Source organism: Bos indicus x Bos taurus, chromosome 2 (genome assembly GCF_003369695.1).
Source record: "Bos indicus x Bos taurus breed Angus x Brahman F1 hybrid chromosome 2, Bos_hybrid_MaternalHap_v2.0, whole genome shotgun sequence".
NCBI classification, from domain to species: Eukaryota; Metazoa; Chordata; class Mammalia; order Artiodactyla; family Bovidae; genus Bos; species Bos indicus x Bos taurus.
The window spans coordinates 36,839,357-36,861,358 of NC_040077.1; the positions used below are offsets into that span (position 1 = coordinate 36,839,357).

The window sequence follows — 22,002 nt, forward strand, 5'->3', positions numbered from 1 at the left end:
GCTTTGAAGTAACAGAGACTCAGATACACATGCTAACTCTAAGCCAACTTGCTTTAGCTCTTCATGTTCTTTCTTTTTTAAAATTGATATAATGATTCTTGTATCTCCTATGATTGTAAGATTATCAACTGGGATAAACATTTAATAAATAATAATTAATGAAAATCAGACAGTTTGGTCTAGAAATTGAGAGCCCTATATTTCAGATTTTGGATCTCAGCTCTGGCTTAAACTATATATTTCTGATATAAAGACACAGTATATGTATTGTTTAGGAACTTGGACATTGTAACCAATGATCGGGATTTGAATTCTTTTTTCAGTACATTCCAGCTATATGACTTCGGCAAGTTATTTAACCTCTCTGTGATACAGTTTTTTTATTTTTGTCTATAAAATGGAGATGACACTACTTCCTATTTCATCAGGTTTGTAGTTATGATTAAATGGGTGTGTGTCTAGATGAGTGTAAATGTAAAGTTCTTGGAACAGTGCCTGGTACCACATAGTGCCTACTTATTACAATAAGTCACTTATTACTATATAGGTGGTTTTTTCCTTACATGTTAATTATCCAGGACCACTGACACCCTCTACATCTAACATTATAACATGGATTTATAACTATAATCTCTGAAAAATGACAGGCATTGAAAGAGAGAGGTAATGGATTCCAGGAATGGGCATGGCTATAAACTCTGTTGCCTTCTGAACTCAGTGGTGTGAAGAATAGGGAAGGGGATTAATTAAAATCCTGAGAGCTCAACCTACTTTTCTCCTCTCTGAAGAGATGGGAACTGAGGGAGTAACACAGGGAAAAGGCCTGGAAAATTCCTCAAGAAACAAGTTCTTCCCTGGCAAGTATTCTTTTTACCAGAAGGACTAAGAAAAATTAGGGCTTGTCATTCTGATTTTTCCTGTTGGAGAAGAAAGGTTAAAGAAAGGCAGAGGGTTATCTCCAGATTATGGGCTTTAGTACAAGAGGACATCCAAGAGAATAGTAAAGATAAGGTCATCCAAGGGGAAAAAGAAATCATCCAAGGGAAACGATGCTCAAGTCAAGAGATACCCAGAAGACCCAAAAGTCGTGACCTCTTCCATTGGTTCCCCATATTTGCTTCTGTGCCTGGGAAGAGAGTAAAGAAAGCTGCTGAAGAGAGGTGAGTAAAATCTGCATTGAGTAGAAGGTAGCAGCCACAGGATCAATGAAGATAGTTAAGATGATATCTTCTAAGAATCCCTCAAGAACCAAGAGCACTTTTCATGGGAAAAGAATATTCCTTTGACTAGATAGAGTGAAATCAGGTACAGTGCTTCCAATAAAACTTGGAAAGGGATATGAAGAACCAGGCACAGCCCTCCCTCTTCTAGCTGCCTTCATTCTCAGAAAAAACAAATACTCATAGCATACAAAATAACTCACTCTTCAATTTAAAGTACTTATGAATATAAAAACAATTATCAGATAAAGTGAGAAGAAACTAAAGGAAGATTAAACCACCTGTATTGGAGCAATGCGCGTTCTTGATAGGGCTGCCCATATCAAGCATGAGTAACTGGAAAAGAAATGTCAAGAAAACCATGCCAAAATATTAAACCAAAAACTGTGTGTGTGTGTGCACATGTACATATATACATAAAGTAATAGCTGTAAGCATAATAAGTTAAAGGAACTTGCTTTCTCTGCTTTCATTCTTACTTTTCTGAGTTCTCACTATGCATTCTCCACAGAGCAGCCTAAGTGATCTTTTCAGAATGTAAAACAGATTATATCTTAACACGATCCACTGGCTTCTTGTAGTTGTAATAAAGTCCACCATACATTTTGTATCTGATGTAGTATCTTCCAGCCATTTTTGCCTTTTTATTATTCCTAAACAAAGGATCTTTCCTATTTGATGTTCTTCCACCAAATATTCAAGTGGCTCTTATTTATTCTTCAGTCATAGATCAAATTTTAGCTTATCAGAGTGGCTTTGCAATAACACTTAATTTTGCCTTTTCTTACACCTAACCTCTAGAACTCCATCCCATTATTTTATTTTATACTTGTTTATAGTTTATCTTCTCCCAGATTGTAAGATCTATGAGGACAGGAATCTTGTGTACCATTGTATCATAAGTGTTGTGATTAGAGCCAGCTATATAGTGGTGCTTAGAAATTGTTGTTTAATAAATGAATGAGTTGAAATGAAAGTGACAGTTAAAGTACTAAGGAAGCAAGTTGAGGATGAAACAAAATCATTAAAGAAAGAGTGTATTATATGTTTCTGTCTAAAATTTTCTTTATGTAATAAAAAATATTTTATTCTTGGTGAATTTTACACTTAAGGAATTATTATTTAAAATAATACAATAACATATGTCATAAATAATCCTGTATCAGAATATCTGAGAAAATCCCACGGGTAAAATTTCTTAAGATGTTACTGTTCTCTGACAACTATGAACATGTGAACAGGATGAGGTAATTGTACCATTTTGGCAGTTATTCAGACATTTTTGGCCACACCATGTGACATTCAGGATCCTTGTTCCCGGACTGGGAATTGAATCCTCACCCCTGCATTGGGAGCCCAGAGTTTGAACCACTGGACTACCATGGAAGTTCTCAGTTATTCAGATTTTAAATTGTATTCCTCTACTAAATTATACGTGTAGATTTTAGTAATCAACTAAATATTTTTTAAAATGTCTTAAAATACTATTATATACAGTTCAGTGCAGTTCAGTCGCTCAGTTGTGTCCGACTCTTTGCGGCCTCATTAATCACAGCGCGCCAGGCCTCCCTGTCCATCACCATCTCCTGGAGTTCACTCAGACTCACGTCCATCAAGTTGGTGATGCCATCCAGCCATCTCATTCTCTGTCGTCCCCTTCTCCTGCCCCCAGTCCCTCCCAGCATCACAGGCTTTTCCAATGAGTCAACTCTTCACATGAGGTGGCCAAAGTATTGGAGTTTCAGCTTCAGCATTAGTCCTTCCAATGAACACCCAGGACTGATCTCCTTTAGGATGGACTGGTTGGATCTCCTTGCAGTCCAAGGGACTCTCAAGAGTCTTCTCCAGCACCACAGTTCAAAAGCATCAATTCTTCGGCACTCAGCTTTCTTCACAGTGCAACTCTCGATCCATACGTGACCACTGGAAAAACCATAGCCTTGACTAGACGACCTCTGTTGTCAAAGTAATGTCTCTGCTTTTTAATATGTTGTCTAGGTTGGTCATAACTTTCCTTTCAAGGAGTAAGCGTCTTTTAATTTCATGGCTGCAGTCACCATCTGCAGTGATTTTGGAGCCCAAAAAGATAAAGTCTGACACTGTTTCACTGTTTCCCCATCTATTTCCCATGAAGTGATGGGGCCGGATGCCATGATCTTCATTTTCTGAATGTTGAGCTTTAAGCCAACCTTTTCACTCTCCTCTTTCACTTGCATCAGGAGGCTTTTTAGTTCCTCTTCACTTTCTGCCATAAGCGTGGTGTCATCTGCATATTGGAGGTTATTGAAATTTTTCCCAGCAATCTTGATTCCAGCTTGTGCTTCTTCCAGCCCAGCGTTTCTCATGATGTACTCTGCATATGAGTTAAACAAGCAGGGTGACAATATACAGCTTTGATGTACTCCTTTTCCTATTTGGAACCAGTCTGTTGTTCCATGTCCAATTCTAACTGTTGCTTCCTGACCTGCATATAGGTTTCTCGAGAGGCAGGTCAGGTGGTCTGGTATTCCCATCTCTTTCAGAATTTTCCAGTTTATTGTGATCCACATAGTCAAAGGCTTTGGCATAGTCAATAAAGCAGAAGTAGATGTTTTTCTGGAACTTTCTTGCTTTTTCCATGATCCAGCGGATGTTGGCAATTTGATCTCTGGTTCCTCTGCCTTTTCTAAAACCAGCTTGAACATCTGGAAGTTCACGGTTCACGTATTGCTGAAGCCTGGCTTGGAGAATTTTGAGCATTACTTTGCTAGTGTGTGAGATGAGTGCAATTGTGCAGTAGTTTGAGCATTCTTTGGCATTGCCTTTCTTTGGGATTGGAATGAAAACTGACCTTTTCCAGTCCTGTGGCCACTGCTGAGTTTTCCAAATTTGCTGGCATATTGAGTGCAGCACTTTCACAGCATCATCTTTCAGGATATGAAATAGCTCAGCTGGAATTCCATCACCTCCACTAGCTTTGTTCATAGTCATGCTTCCTAAGGCTGACTTGACTTCACATTCCAGGATGTCTGGCTCTAGGTGAATGATCACACCATTGTGATTATCTGGGTCGTGAAGATCTTTTTTGTACAGTTCTTCTGTGTATTCTTGCCACCTCTTCTTAATATCTTCTGCTTCTCTTAAGGTCCATACCATTTCTGTCCTTTATTGAGCCCATCTTTGCATGAAATGTTCCCTTGGTATCTCTAACTTTCTTGAAGAGATCTCTAGTCATTCACATTCTGGTGTTTTCCTCTATTACTTTGCATTGATCGCTGAGGAAGGCTTTCTTATCTCTCCTTTCTATTCTTTGGAACTCTGTATTCAAATGGGTATATCATTCCTTTTCTCCTTTGCTTTTCACTTCTCTTCTTGTCACAGCTATTTGTAAGGATCCCCAGACAGCCATTTTGCTTTTTTGCATTTCTTTTCCATGGGGATGGTCTTGATCCCTGTCTCCTGTACAATGTCACTAACCTCCGTCTATAGTTCATCAGGGACTCTATCTGTCACATCTAGTCTCGTAAATCTATTTCTCACTTCCACTGTATAATCATAAGGGATTTGATTTAGGTCATACCGGAATGGTCTAGTGGTTTTCCCTACTTTCTTCAATTCAAGTCTGAGTTTGGCAATAAGGAGTTCATGATCTGAGCCACAGTCAGCTCCCGGTCTTGTTTTTGCTGACTGTATAGAGCTTCTCCATCTTTGGCTGCAAAGAATATAATCAATCTGATTTTGGTGTTGACAATCTCGTGATGTCCATATGTAGAGTCTTCTCTTGTGTTGTTGGAAGAGAGTGTTTGCTATGACCAGTGCGTTCTCTTGGCAAAACTCTATTAGCCTTTGCCCTGCTTTATTCTGTATTCCAAGGCCAAATTTGCCTATTACCCCAGGTGTTTCTTGACTTCCTACTTTTGTATTCCAGTCCCCTGTAATGAAAAAGGACATCTTTTTTGGGTATTAGTTCTAAAAGGTCTTGTAGGTCTTCATAGAACCATTCAACTTCAGCTTCTTCAGCATTACAGGTTGGGGCATAGACTTGGATTACTGTGATATTGAATGGTTTGCCTTGGAGACGAACAGAGATCATTCTATTGTTTTTGAGATTGCATCCAAGTACTGCATTTTGGACTCTTTTGTTGACCATGATGGCTACTCCATTTCTTCTAAGGGATTCCTGCCCACTGTAGTAGATATAATGGTCATCTGAGTTAAATTCACCCATTCCAGTCTATTTTAGTTCGCTGATTCCTAGAATGTCGACATTCACTCTTGCCATCCCCTGTTTGACCACTTGGAATTTGCCTTGATTCATGGACCTAAGGTTCCAGGTTCCTATGCAATATTGCTCTTTACAGCATCGGACCTTGCTTCTATCACCAGTCACATCCACAACTGGGTATTTCTGGAGTTATTTCTCTACTGATCTCCAGTAGCATATTGGGCACTTACTGACCTGGGGAGTTCCTCTTTCAGTATCCTATCATTTTGCCTTTTCATACTGTTCATGGGATTCTCAAGGCAAGAATACTGAAGAGGTTTTCCATTCCCTTCTCCAGTGGACCACATTCTGTCAGGCCTCTCCACCATGACCCGCCATCTTGGGTGGCCCCACACGGCATGGCTTAGTTTCATTGAGTTAGACAGAGCTGTGGTCCGTGTGATCAGATCGACTAGTTGTCTGTGATTATGGTTTCAGTGTGTCTGCCCTCTGATGCCCTCCCAGAACACCTACCGTCTTACTTGGGTTTCTCCTACCTTGGACCTGGGGTATATCTTCACGGCTGCTCCAGCAAAGCGCAGCCGCTGCTCCTTACCTTGGACGAGGGGTATCTCTTCATGGCCACTCCTCCTTACCTTGAAAGTGGAGTAGCTCCTCTTGGCCCTCCTGCACCCGCGAAGCCACCGCTCTTTGGATATGGGGTGGCTCCTCTCAGCCGCTGCCCCGACCTTGGGTGGGGGGTAGCTCCTCCATGTTTCTCCCCGGTCCATCACAACTATTATGTACACAGCATTAAATTAGATGCTGCAGGAAAAGCAAAAAATGTTAAGGATACTTTTTTATCATATCAGAGAGATAAAACTTTAAGTGGTAACTAGGTATATGTTTGTACTGATAATCGAAACTTTTACCATATCTTTTATATATACTTACCCCTTGGTGAATATTAACAAATTACTACTAAATGTACTTATTCATCTCTTCAGTATTACTTAACATTCCCAAGGTGTGACTGGTGTCATGCCAATAATGGGCCTATCTTGGCTTCATATTCTGCGTCTTATTACCTCCTAATAGCTCAGTTGCACTTTTTTTCTTTTACTAACTAAAAAGAACAAATTTTACTGTAGGTTAAAGCCATATAATACTTAGGCAGGGCCAACTCAAAATTCTGAAATGACCTAGTGTAACCTTTAATTCTAAACTTTAATACTTTTAGAATTTAATTATTAAGTTGTACAGAAAAAAGATGTTATAGGTAATCTTTAAACAATTGATGTTAAAAAACTAATTGTTTTCACCTTGTTAATCAGAAATCTCTTATAACATCTGAATTTATTCCAAGAAACTCCTCATAGTCATCAAAGTGAAAAGGTAACACAAGCACCATTTTCATGGTTCTTTTTGTACACTACACTGATCTTACTTTTTGATTTACTATTAATATATTTTTTACTAAAAATACCTCAAATTTATATTAGTCCCCAAACTTAGAAATGTAATTTCTATAGTTTTTCCTTTAACCTATAATTAATAAGAATATACAGACATACAAATTACCTTATTTGTTTTTCTTACATTAATTTTAATATATTATCATAGTTCATAAATATTTTTATAACATAATAAAGAATAATTTTTAGCCTTGTGAAGATTTATATCCTAATGTAACACAAGTCTTATGAAATATATGTGCTTTAATTATTACTAATCATTCAAACTCAAGTTGGTTTCAGCAGTGTGACAAAGTAGCTCAAAATCTACTGTTTTCATTTATAAAAACTTCAAACTATGTCAATCACAAATTTATGAACACTTTACTCATATTATCTGAATAATCACCAGAGCAATCTTAAGAGTCTTTTGTATATCTCCCCAAGAATCAATAAACACAAAAGGTTGTTAAACGTGCATCTATTACAGAATAACTATGTCAGCACTTTAGGCAACAAAGCCATAAAACAGAAGAGAGTAGTTCAAGTTTCAGAAGTCATCTAATAATTTGTATGCAGAAATAATGTATAACCCCTCAAGTCATGAGAATATTTTTATAATCCTATATTTATACTAATCATTACTTAGTGAAAAATAAAGTATAATTGCCCATTTACATACTTTGGTTTAAACAAACCCATTTTTCTATTGAAGATGTGTGTACTTATACGACATACTTCTGTATTGTACTTTATATAATCTACTTAATTTCAATTTTAAAATTCAGTTACCTTTATTTTTTTTTCCAGCAGAACAAGATTTATTTCTCTTTTAACCAAAGTCTTATAGAACCATGTAAGACAGTTCATACAGAGATCATGATTTAGGAAGGTCTTCCTCAGTCTGAATCTTTAGGTCAGCAGAGACAAAAGTATAGGCTCTCAAGACCATATCACTCTGTCATAGGCAATAGGATCTGTCCTGTTAGATTTGATTATACTTTTTCTTTTTTTCAGGTCCATCTTTTTTTTTTTTTTTTAATTATTTTGCTGTATCAGATGTTAGTTGAAACATGAGGGATCTTCCTTGTGTCATGTGGAATCTTCCCTTGTGGTACTCGGTCTCTCTAGTTGTGTTGCATAGGCTCAGTAGCTGTGGCACACAGGCTTATTTGCTCCCTGGCATGTGGGATTTTAGTTCCTGGACCAGGGATCGAACCCACATCCTCTGCAATGCAAGGCAGATTCTTTACCACTGGACCACCAGGGAAGTCCCCTCAGGTACATCTTAAATTTCAAAAATCTAGAGACTATTATCCTTCAGCATTGATTTTTGTCTCTTTCCACACAGTCAAAAGCTTTGGCATAGTCAATAAAGCAGAAATAGATGTTTTTCTGAAACTCTGTTGCTTTTTCAATGATCCAGTGGATGTTGGCAATTTGATCTCTGGTTCCTCTGCCTTCTCTAACGCCAGCTTGAACGTATGGAAGTTCACAGTTCACGTATTGCTGAAGCCTGGCTTGGAGAATTTTGACATTACTTTACTAGCGTGTGAGATGAGTGCAATTGTGCAGTAGTTTGAGCATTATTTGGCATTGCCTTTGTTTGTGATTAGAAGCCTTTGACTGTGTGGATGACAATAAACTGTGGAAAATTCTGAAGGAGATGGGAATATTAGACCACCTGAACTGCCTCTTGATAAACCTGTATGTAGGTCAGGAAGCAACAGTTAGAACTGGACATGGAACAACAGACTGGTTCCAAATAGGAAAAGGAGTACGTCAAGGCTGTATATTGTCACCCTGCTTATTTAACTTATATGCGGAGTACATCATGAGAAATTCTGGCCTGGAGGAAGCACAAGCTGGAAGCAAGTTTGCTGGGAGAAATATCAATAACCTCCGATATGCAGATGACACCACCCTTATGGCAGAAAGTGAAGAAGAACTATAAAGCCTCTTGATGAAAGTGAAAGAGGAGAGTGAAAAAGTTGGCTTAAAGCTCAACATTCAGAAAACTAAGATCATGGCATCCAGACCCATCACTTCATGGCAAATAGATGGGGAAACAGTGGAAACAGTGGCTAACTTTATTTTTGGGGGCTCTAGAATTACTGCAGATGGTGATTGCAGCCATGAAATTAAAATATGCTTACTCCTTGGAAGGAAAGTTATGAACAATCTAGACAGCATATTAAAAAGCAGAGACGTTACTTTGTCAACAAAGGTCCTTCTAGTCAAGGCTATGGTTTTTCAAGTCATCATGTATGGATGTGAGAGTGGAATATAAAGAAAGCTGAGCACTGAAGAACTGATGCTTTTGAACTGTATTATTGGAGAAGACTCTTGAGAGTCCCTTGGACTGCAAGGGGAGATCCAACCAGTCCATCATAAAGGAGATCAGTCCTGGGTGTTCATTGGAAAGACAATGTTGAGGCTGAAACTCCTATACTCTGGCCACCTGATGTGAAGAGCTGACTCATTTGAAAAGACCCTGATGCTGTGCAAGATTGAGGGCAGGAGGAAAAGGGGACGACAGAGGATGAGATGGTTGGATGGCATCACCAACTCAATAGACATGGGTTTGGGTAGACTAAGGCTGTTGGTGAGGGACAGAGAGGCCTGGTATGCTGCAGTTCATATGGTCCCAAAGAGTCGGACATGACTGAGCGACTGAACTGAACTGAACTGATTCATCTTGTGCCTTGGGAATACCAAGAAAAGAACTATAAACTGTGATAACATTTCTTGTAGGAGATCATAATACAACAGCCTCATGGTTACTTTGGAATATTACCTAGAAGTCAAAAAACAAAGTTTCTTTCAATGTACCCATTTCTTAAGTTTGCCTAAAAATCTGTGATTTTTTTTTAAATTTTTTAATTTTAATTGGAGGCTAATTACTTTACAATATTGTGGTTTTTTACATACATTCACATGAGTCAGCCATGGTGTACATGTGTTCCCCATCCTGACCCTACCTCCCACCTCCCTCCCCATCCCATCTCTCAGGGTCATCCTGGACTGGTGATCTATTTCACATATGATAATATACATGTTTCAGTGCTATTCTCTCACATCATCCCACCCTCATCTTCTCCCACAGAGTCCAACAGTCTGTTCTTTACTTCTGTGTCTCTTTTGCTGTCTTGCATATAGGGTCATCGTTACCATCTTTCTAAATTCCATATATATGCCTTAATATACTGTATTGGTGTCTTTCTTTCTGACTTACTTCAGTCTGTATAATAGGCTCCAGTTTCATCCACCTCATTAGAACTGATTCAAATGCATTCTTTTTAATAGATGAGTAATATTCCACTGTGTATATGCACCACAGCTTTCTTATCCATTTGTCTGCCAATGGACATCTAGGTTGCTTCCGTGTCCTGGCTATTGTAAACAGTGCTGCAATGAACATTTGGGTACACATGTCTCTTTCAATTCTGATTTTCTCAGTGTGTCTGCCCAGCAGTGGATTGCTGGGTCATATGGCAGTTCCAGTTCCAGCTTTTTAAGGAATCTCCACACTGTTCTCCATAGTGGCTGTACTAGTTTCCATTCCCACCAACAGTGTAAGAGGGGTCCTTTTTCTCCACACCCTCTCCAGCATTTATTGTTTGTAGACTTTAGGATAGTAGCCATTCTGACCGGCATGAGATGGTACCTTTTTGTGGTTTTGATTTGCATTTCTCTGATAATGAGTGATGTTGAGCATCTTTTCATGTGTTTGTTAGCCATTTGTATGTCTTCTCTGGAGAAATGTCTGTTTAGTTCTTTGGCCCATTTTTTTATTGGATTGCTTATTTTTCTGGAATTGAGCTGCAGGAGCTGCTTGTATATTTTTGAGATTAATTTTTTGTCAGTTTCATTTGCTATTATTTTCTCCCATTCTGAAGGCTGTCTTTTCACCTTGCTTATAGTTTCCTTCACAAAAGCTTTTAAGTTTAATTAGGTCCCATTTGTTTATTTTTGCTTTTATTTCCATTACTCTGGGAGGTGGGTCATTGAGGATCCTGCCATAATTTATGTCAGAGAGTGTTTTGCCTATGTTTTCCTCTAGGAGTTTTATGGTTTCTGGCCTTACATTTAGATCTTTAATCCATTTTGAGTTTATTTTTGTGTATGGTGTTAGAAAGTGTTCCAGTTTCATTCGTTTACAAGTGGTTGACCAGTTTTCCCAGCACCACTTGTTAAAGACATTGTCTTTTCTCCATTGTATATTCTTGCTTCCTTTGTCAAAGATAAGGTGTCAATAGGTGCGTGGACTTATCTCTGGGCTTTCTATTTTGTTCCATTGATTTGTGTTTCTGTGTTTGTACCAGTACCATACTGTCTTGATGACTGTAGCTTTGTAGTATAGCCTGAAGTCAGGCAAGTTGATTCCTCCAGTTCCATTCTTCTTTGTCAAGATTGCTTTGGCTATTTGAGTTTTTTTGTAATTCCAAACAAATTGTGAAATTATTTGTTCTAATTCTCTGAAAAATACCATTGATAGGGATTGTATTGAATCTATAGACTGCTTTGGGTAGTATACTCATTTTCACTATATTGATTCTTCTGATCCATGAACATGGTATATTTGTCTATCTATTTGTGTCCTCTTTGATTTCTTTCACTAGTGTTTTATAGTTTTCTATATATAGGTCTTTTGTTTCTTTAGGTAGATATATTCTTAAGTATTTTATTCTTTTCATTGCAATGGTGAATGGAATTATTTCCTTAATTTCTCTTTCTGTTTTCTCAGTGTATAGGAATGCAAGGGATTTCTGTGTGTTGATTTTATATCCTGCAACCTTACTATATTCATTGATTAGCTCTAGTAATTTTCTGGTGGAGTCTTTAGGGTTTTCTATGTAGAGGATCATGTCATCTGCAAACAGTGAGAGTTTTACTTCTTCTTTTCCAGTCTGGATTCCTTTTATCTCTTTTTCTGCTCTGATTGCTGTGGCCAAAACTTCCAAAACTATATTGAATAGTAGTGGTGAGAGTCGGCACCCTTGTCTTGTTCCTGACTTTAGGGGAATTGCTTTCAATTTTTCACCATTGAGGATAATGTTTGCTGTGGGTTTGTCATATATAGCTTTTATTATGTTGATGTATGTTTCTTCTATTCCTGCTTTCTGGAGCTTTTTTGTCGTAAGTGGGTGTTGAATTTTGTCAAAGGCTTTCTCTGCATCTATTGAGATAATCATATGGTTTTTATCTTTTAATTTGTTAATATGGTGTATCACATTGATTGATTTGTGAATATTGAAGAATCCTTGCATCCCTGGGATAAAGCCACTTGGTCAAGATGTATGATTTTTTTAATATGTTGTTGGATTCTGTTAGCTAGAATTTTGTTAAGGATGTTTGCATCTATGTTCATCAGTAATATTAGCCTGCAGTTTTTTTTTGTGTGTGTGGCATCTTTGTTCAGTTTTGGTGTTAGGGTGATGGTGACCTCATAGAATGGTTTTCAAAGTTTACCTTCCTCTGAAATTTTCTGCAAGAGTTTGAGTAGGATTGGTGTTAGCTATTCTCTAAATTTTTGGTAGAATTCAGCTGTGAAGCCATCTGGTCCTGGGCTTTTGTTTGTTGGAAGATTTCTGATTATGATTTCAATTTCTGTGCTTTTGATGGGTCTGTTAAGATTTTCTATTTCTTCTTGGTTCAGTTTTGGAAAGTTATACTTTTCTAAGAATTTGTGCATTTCTTCCAGGTTGCCCATTTTATTGGCATATAGTTGCTGATAGTAGTCTCTTATGATCCTTTGTATTTCTGTGTTGTCTGTTGTGATTTCTCCATTTTCATTTCTAATTTTGTTGATTTGACTCTTCTCCCTTTGTTTCTTGATGAGTTTGGCTAATGGTTTGTCTATTTTATTTATCTTCTTGAAGAACCAGGTTTTAGCTTTGTTAATTTTTGCTATGATCTCTTTTGTTTCTTTTGCATTTATTTCTGCCCTAATTTTTGTGATTTCTTTCTTTCTTCTAACCCTGGGGTTCCTCATATCTTCCTTTTCTAGTTGCTTTAGGTGTAGAGTTAGGTGATTTATTTGATTTCTCTCCTGTTTCTTGAGGTAGGCTTGTATTACTATGAACCTTCCCCTTAGCATAGCTTTTACTGAATCCCATAGGTTTGGGGTTGTTGTGTTTTCATTTTCATTTGTTTCTATTCATATTTTGATTTCTTCTATGACTTGTTGGTTATTCAGAAGTGTGTTGTTCAGCCTCCATATGTTCGTATTTTTCATAGTTTTTTTTTTTTTTTTTTTTCCTGTAGTTGACATCTAATCTTACCACATTGTGATCAGAAAAGATGCTTGAGATGACTTCAGTTTTTTTGAATTTACCAAGGCTAGATTTATGGCCCAGGATGTGCTCTATCCTGGAGAAGGTTCCGTATGTACTTAAGAAAACGGAGAAATTTATTGTTTTAGGGTGAAATGTCCTATAGATATCAATTAGGTCTAACTGGTCCATTGTATCATTTAAAGTTTGTGCTGTTAATTTTCTGTTTAGTTGATCTATCCATAGGTGTGAGTGGGGTATTAAAGTCTCCCACTATTATTGTGTTACTGTTAATTCCCCCTTTCATATTTGTTAGCATTTGCCTTATGCATTGCTGTGCTCTTATGTTGGGTGTATATATATTTATATATATCTTCTTCTTGGATTGATCCTTTGATCATTATGTAGTGTCCTTCTTTGTCTCTTTTCATGGCCTTTATTTCAAAGTCTATTTTATCTGATATGAGAATTGCTACTCCTGCTTTCTTTTGGTCTCCATTTGCATGACATATCTTTTTCCAGCCCTTCACTTTCAGTCTGTATGTGTATCTAGCTTTGAGGTGGCTCTCTGTAGACAGCATATGGATCTTGTTTTTGTATCCATTCAGCCAGTCTTTATCTTTTGGCTGGGGCATTCAACCTATTTACATTTAAGGTAATTATTGATAAGTATGATCCCGTTGCCATTTACTTTGTTGTTTTGGGTTCGAGTTTATAAACCTTTTCTGTGTTTCCTGCCTAGAGAAAATCCTTTAGCATTTGTTGGAGAGCTGGTTTGGTGGTGCTGAATTCTCTGAGCCTTTGCTTGTCTGTAAAGCTGTTGATTTCTCCTTCATATTTGAATGAGATCCTTGCTGGGTACAGTAATCTGGGTTGTAGGTTTTTCTCTTTCATCACTTTACGTATGTCCTGCTGTACCCTTCTGGCTTGAAGAGTTTCTATTGAAAGATCAGCTGTTATCCTTATGGGGATCCCCGTGTGGGATTAACTGTTGTTTTTCCCTTGCTGCTTTTATTATTTGTTCTTTGTGTTTGAGCCAGTGCAAACTACAAGGTTTTAATCTGTTGGACCTGTCACTTCCAGAGCAGTTCCCTCTTCTTTATTTATTTTGGCTTCCTCTGTTTGCAAGTCTCTTCAGTATCTAACTTCTGCCCTGACGCAAGGGGTCAAAGGTGGTCATTTATTTAGGCTCACTTGTTCAGTTATGCTGCGGAGAGGGAGGAACACTGCAAACAAATATCACTGGCGTGTGTGGGGAGTGCTCGTAGTGTCTGGGTCACACTGGGTTTGCCCCCACTCACAGAGTGTGTGCTTTCCCGGTCTACACTGCTCAGGCTCCAGGTTGCTCTGCCGGGTAACTGTCTAAGGTGGGCCCTGGGTTGCGTGCACTTCCCATATCTATGCCATTCAGGTTCTCGGGTACAGACTCAGCTGGGCCTGTGTTTTGTGCGCACTTTTTGTGCCCTTCCCAGGTCAGAGCAGCTCAGGCAACCAGGAGCTTAGCGAGCGCACACTCCCCAGGTGCGGTGCATCTTAGCACCTCCCGGGTCCCAGCTGCTTGGTTTCCTGAGTGTGCAGCAGCATCTCAGGTGTGCTGTGTGTCTCTTCTGGGGAGCTGATCTGTGGCTGTGGCCCTCCTGACGGATGTCAACCGTTCAGGATACCAAGAAGACTTGGTTAGCGACTGAGAGCCTGCTCGCAGTTTGGTAGGGGATGCCCTCTCTGGGGCCGAGTTTGCCCCTTTCCTTCCAGCTCTGACTGGCGCCCACCTGCCTCCCTGCCTCCCGTGGGGGTGGGCGGATCCGCAGCTGGCTAGCTCTCCTCTGGTATTAGTTCAGTCCTTTGTTCTGTGAGAGGGTGGGCAGTGCCTTAGGTTAGAGCTTTTAGTGGGAAAGTTCTCTCTCTCTCTCTCTCTTTCCTCTTTGTGTTTTTTTCCCCCTCTCTGGCTATCCCATGGTTTGCATTGCTATCTCACGTTAGCTCCCTCAGATTGTCCTCAGGGCATTCAAGCCAGGTCCTGACCCTAAGCAATGCATCCTGTGCCTCCCTGTTCAGCCCCCTCTTGCTGGTGGTGGATGCAAGCATCTGGGCTACTTCTCCGCTGGGAGCTGTAGATAGACCCATAATCTGTGTGTTTTATTTATTTTTTTTTTCCTCTCAGTTAATGTCGCCCTCTGAGATTCCAAAACTCCCCGCAGACCTGCCGGTGAGAGGGTCTCCTGGTGTTTGGAATCTTCTCTTTTAAGACTCCCTCCCCGGGACAGGTCTCCGTCCCTAACTCTTTTGTCTCTCTTTTTATCTTTTATATCTTGTTCTACCTCCTTTCGAAGACAATGGGCTGCCTTTCTCGGTGCCTGGTGTCCTCCACCAGCATTCAGAAGTTGTTTTGTGGAATTTGCTCAGCGTTCAAATGATCTTTCAATGAATTTGTAGGGGAGAAAGTGGTCTCCCCATCCTATTCCTCTGCCATCTTAGGACCGCCCCCCTCAGTTAACCTTTAAAAACATGTAAAATGATTTCATTTTAACTACTCAGAAAAATTTTAAATATCATACACATTTAAAAGATACATGCACAATTTTGGAAAGAATTATTTTCAGTGTAATTTAGATGTATTAAAATCTCTATCTGACAAGAATTATTAGCAATTTTTATTTTAATTTAGAAGACATTTGTATAATAATAACTGGCTTTCCTCATAGCTCCTTTGGTAAAGAATCCACCTTCAATGCAGGAGACCCCGGTTCGATTCCTGGGTCTGGAAGAGCCGCTGGAGAAAGGATAGGCTACCCACTCCAGTATTCTTGGGCTTCCCTTGTGGCTCAGCTGCGAAAGAATCCGCCTACAATGTAGGGGATCTGGGTTCGATTCCTGGGTTGGGAAGATCCCCTGGAGAAGGGAAAGGCTACTCACGCCAGTATTCTGGCCTGGAGAATTCCATGGACTATACAATCCATGGGGTCACAAAGAGTTGGATGCCACTTGCACTTTCACTTTTCACTCTAAAAATATTTAATACTTAATCTAAAATGAGGGCTTCCCTGGTAGCTCAGTGGTGAAATAATCTACCTGTAATGCAGGAGAGATGGGGTGATCCCTCAGTCACGAAGATCCCTGGAGAAGGAAATGGCAACCCACTCCAGTATCTTGCCTGGAAAACCCTGTGGACAGAGGAGCCTGGTGGGCTACAATGGATGGGGTCACAGAGCAGTCAGACATGATTTATCAACTAAACAATAACAATCTAAAGTGCAGACTTTTGTATAATACTTTGGTGGATTTTATGAAAATGTGATAACTGGAAATTTTCTTTTTAAATAATGTTTTATAACTGTAAAATACAATGATATGTAATACAAATAAGGTATAATTTTATTAAAATTTGAAATATAAGGATTTATTTTATCATGGATTCATAATTTTTCATTTCTTTAAACTTAAATTTTTTATATTTTAAAGGTAAAAATAGGCCCTTAAAAATTATCCCAATTTTTCTACTCATACTCAATATATGATATAAAATAGCACCAGTTTTATTCTTTATATCTGTCTTCTGTAAATGGCTTGTGTTATTAATCTTATTTACACTTTTATTCCTCTTGTACCCTGAGGTAAATCTGTGTCTCTTAAATAATATTTATATCTTTGAAATTTAAATACAAGTTGCTGTCAAAAGAAATGTATTCTCCTAATTATGCCCAGAGCAAATACCTAAGAGACCCAGTAGAATCGTAAAATACAAAAAACATAGGCATCTTTGCAGCATGGCCTCTTAAAAATGGCCTGTTTTGCAATCTAATAAGTTGTAAAACTTTATAATAGCAGATCCTCCTACCACACTCGTTGTTTAGTTTTTAAACTTCTGTTATTTTAAAATAAAATACATTTATTTCATACCTTTGTTATTTTGCTTTGGATTTCTGGAAGTACTTTCATTTATGCTTTTAGAGTCCCTAAAATAATCTTTTTATGTGAGTAAAAAACTGCTTTTTAAATTGTCACCTTATGTATCTTAGACTCTTTAGTATCATCTAAATTTAATGCATTTACTATTGAAAGGTGTTTCAATTTTGAGATGAAATTTAACTGACTTCTTAACTAAGATATTAGTAATATTTTAATACAGAAAATTTCTCTTCTGTATTATAATTAAGATGATAAGATGTTTTATTTTAAATTAGATATATTCCAAGGATCTGTATTTATTTCATAAATCTCCACATCTAGAAAACTGAGCGAGGACAGGAATAGCTGAGAATGAAAGTCAAAAAAATGGGAAGGAGATATTCTAATTTGCTTGTAATTATTTATAGTCAATCTAAAATATAGCCAGGAGCTATATATCATAGTCATTTGTAGACAATTAAGTTATTGCCTTGAAATTTAAATAATGTGACATTTGTAGATTTATTCATTCAGCAAGTTAATCAATGTTTAAATAATTTTTATATGCTAAATCACATTGTATATGTCATTAGAGACATATGATAACTATTATAGTTGGAAATAAAAATAATATTTAGACCAGTAGGAAAGGAAAATTGAACTGATACAGGCTTGAGTGTCAAAGACAAAGAATATCATTAAAAACTCTCCTGAATGTTTTTGGAAAATTATACTGCTTAGAATCAGTAGGTCCATAAAGAAGTGAATAAGTTTGTTCTTCTGACCTCTAGAAGCTCACACTACAGTGGAAGAGATCAACTTTAAACAAATAGTTGTCACTCAGTGCAATGAATGCTATAGTAAGTTATATGGAAGCTCAAAAAAAGGGAAATATTAAAACTCCTAAACTAGTTGTGGGAAAAATAAAAACATGGGCTTTAGTTGTGTGTAAGGGAAGAAGGGCTATGCATCACAGACAGAGGAGCTGACAGGTACATAGGTACAATGTATTAAGTAAAACAGACCTCTGGGTTCTAGGGGGAGGAAGGTGAGAAGAGAGGGTTAGTGGATTTTAACTTTGTGTATATACCATCTAGTCAAGGCTATGGTTTTTCCTGTGGTCATGTATGGATGTGAGAGTTGGACTGTGAAGAAGGCTGAGCGCCGAAGAATTGATGCTTTTGAACCGTGGTGTTGGAGAAGACTCTTGAGAGTCCCTTGGACTGCAAGGAGATCCAACCAGTCCATTCTAAATGAGATCAGCCCTGGGATTTCTTTGGAAGGACTGATGCTAAAGCTGAAACTCCACTACTTTGGCCACCTCATGCGAAGAGTTGACTCTTTGGAAAAGACTCTGATGCTGGGAGGGATTGGGGGCAGGAGGAGAAGGGGACGACAGGATGAGATGGCTGGATGGCATCACTGACTCAATGGAAGTGAGTCTGAGTGAATTCCGGGAGTTGGTGATGGACAGGGAGGCCTGGCGTGCTGCGATTCATGGGGTCGCAAAGAGTCAGACACGATTGAGCGACTGAACTGAACTGAACTGATATACCTCTCTCTGGAGAAGGAAATGGCAACCCACTCCAGTATTCTTGGCTGTAGAATCCCATGGACAGAGGAGCCTGGCAGGTTACAGTCCATGGGGTCACAAGAGTCAGACGACTTAGTGACTAAACCACCACCACTACCACCATATACCTCTCTTGACTGTTGCTTCTCTTCCTCTTCTTCCCTTTCTCCTTCACCTCTCCTCTTCCTTCTTCACCTTCTTATTCCTCCTCCTCATGATCATATCATTGTCATCCAAGCAATGCCTCAAACTGCTTACACATCTCTTCAACACAGGTGTATCACACAGTGAGCCTAGAGTGTGGGAAATACACTGAGAATCATAAGATGTGAGACCAGAACTTCTGTGAGGCTGAATTGTGACTGTCTTTATTTTAAATATTAGTTGATCATTGAGGGGATCCTAGAAGCTCTGGTTTCTTGAGAGTCATTTTGTAGCAGAACTGCAGGATTTGTATCAGTCCTATACAATCTAATAAAAGTCATTAAATAAATTGGTGAACAAATTAATTCAATTTAGAGATTCCATGTTTCCTTAAAGTATTCCATTGAGGGAGTGGATGCTTGTCTTTAAGTAATACAGGTCCTGTAAATTTCTAAGATTTCTTGCAAATCTCCATTTTTATCCTAAAATGTAGATGTCATTTTTACATGCCACATTATGAATTGCTTTTTTAATTCGAAAAATACTGCATATCACTAGGTAAAAATGATGTTCAGGAATACCTTTATTCTAACTCATTGTCTACATATCGCTGAAGGGTGTTCACACCCTCAGATTACCACTGCTGTGAAGTTGGTGTAGTGAAAAGAGCATTAGTGTCACACAGTTCCTTTCTTTCTTTTTGAAAAGAAATTACAACCATTTTCAACAGTTCTTAGTGAATAGTAGAGAAGTCTCAATTATTTATGATTACTATTAAAACATCATTAAGAATTCTGGGTTAGTCCTATATAATAGAAAAATTTACACCAGCTACTATGAAGTTTATGAGACATTTAATATATTTTCCCTATTAGTGATTATAATTCATTATTCTGGTAAGTGACCATGAAGTTGTCTTCTCTTCTTCAGAAAAGTACTTAGAGCAACATCTCATGCATTTAAAAATTGGAAATCTAATTCTAGAAAACAAAATAGTTCTACTGATGATAATTTGACTTGAAAATCTGTATTGTGTTGTGGGATTGTTACAAATTGCTGCTGCTACTACTGCTAAGTCGCTTCAGTCGTGTCCAACTCTGTGCGACCCCACAGACGGCAACCCATCAGGCTCCCCTGTCCCTGGGTCCCTCCAGGCAAGAACACTGGAGTGGGTTGCCATTTCCTTCTCCAAAGCATGAACGTGAAAAGTGAAAGGGAAGTCGCTCAGTCGTGTCTGACTCTTCACAACCCCATGGACTGCAGCCTACCAGGCTCCTCTGTCCATGGGATTTTCTAGGCAAGAGTACTGGAGTGGGGTGCCATCACCTTCTCTGTGTTACACATTAATTGTGTATATTTTAAAGCTTTTTTATCATTTCCTTCCCAAATGTCTACATGAATCAGTAATTCAGAAATTTAGAAGTAGTAAAAAAAAAAGAGCAGTAATCTGAGCATATCTTATAAAAAAGTTCTCATGAAAAAAAAAAAGTCCTCATGACCTGACCTCCATGCGTCACAGTTCCCAGCAACTATTTACCATGCAACCTACAGTCCAGTCACGTTCTCTCAACTCTTGGCTGGGAGTATACTTCTCCACTCCTCTGTTTCCCCCTTGGCATGCCCTGCTACAGCAGTCAGGGTGCTGTCTTACCAGTGGTAATTGAAAATGGAGATGGTTAAGTTATGGGCAAAAATTTTAACATACTACAGGAAGCAATAATGCTAGGTTAAAATTATAGGTAAGAGCTATAATTAGGTATGAGAAATTGGTAATAGGAAGAAGGTGGTGTTTTTTAATTAGAATTTGACATGCAAGATGAGATCAATGACCTCTCTGGTTGGAGTCACAAATATAAGGAGGTGAGGAAACAATATATTTTTATCAGGAATAGCAAGTAGTTTGACTAAATTTACATAGAATATAAAAGTGGGAGATAAGTTTGGAAAAGAAGAGAGTCCAGATTCAAAAGTAAGTAGACTTTATTTTGGTAAAAATAAAACTGAAAGATGTATAACAAGTTAGAATTGTCATTATTATTATTCTCTAATAAGTAAGAATATTGATTGGGCTGAGGACAATAAGATACAGCCTTACACCTGTCAAAATGCAATTTATCAAAAAGATAAGTAATGGCTCTTGGCAAGGATGTGGAGAAAAGGAAATCCTTGTTGACTTTTGGTGAGAATATAAACTCATGCAGCCACTGTAGATAACAATATGCAGGTTTCTCGAAAAATTAAAAATAAAACCACCATATGATTCAGCAAATCCACTTCTGGGTATTTATCCAAAGAAAATGAAAACACGAATTCAGAAAGATACATGCACCCCATGTTCACTGCAGAATTATTTATGATAGCCAAGACATGGCAGCAGCACAAGTGTTCATCAGTAAATGAATGGATGAAAAATATGTGGTATATATGTGAATGGAATATTATTTGACCATAAAAGGAATGAAGTATTACCGTTTGTTACAGTGTGGGTGGACCTAGAGTGTATTAAGTGAAATAAGTCTGCAAAGACAAACGCCATATGATTTCACTTGTATGTAGAACCTAAAAAGCAAAACAAGCAAACATAAAACAGAAACAAACTCATAGATACAGAAAACAGGCTAGCATTTCAAAGAGGGGAGGGGTGGTTGTGGGAAATGGTTGAAATAAGTCCAGTTATAAACTAAGTCATGGGGATATAATGTACAGCATAAGGAGCAGTCAATAATATTGTAATAACTTTGGAGACACGGTAATCAGATTTGTTTATGGTGATTATTTCATAATGTGTAAAAATATTAGGTCACTGTATTGTACACCTAAAACTAACATAGTATTGTAAGTCAGTTATACTTCAATTTAAAAAGAGAATTGTATTTGAGATATTACAATAAAATAATGACACCAGTATTATGGAAAATCACTTCTTTGAAAGGAATGTCATCCTCTACATGAAGGGAAACAAGATTATTTCCATATTGTTGCTGTTACCCAAAATATTTTTAATGCTTTTGGAATTGCATTCAGAACCTATTTGATATTCTTTTAAGTGTTGTTTTGAGTGGTTAATAATATTTTTATTTCATCATAGATGCACATGTTTGGACTAGCTAATTCACTTTTGAATTATTTTTTATGCAAATTCAAACGTGTTTTATTTTCATGCTGTAAATCTTATTTCCTGGAGCTACACAAAAATTTTCGCTAATCCTAGTTAACTTTTTAAAATAAATATTTACTTGCACATGTTCATTTTATATACCTGCTTGTA

The 22,002-nt window shown here is 37.9% G+C and overlaps 1 protein-coding gene across 18 annotated transcripts in view; it reads left to right on the top strand.

Moving 5' to 3' along the window:
• BAZ2B (bromodomain adjacent to zinc finger domain 2B) overlaps positions 1-22,002 on the top strand; it is a 421,537-nt gene that overhangs the window by 347,999 nt on the left and 51,536 nt on the right. The gene's annotated exons all lie outside the window — the stretch shown is intronic.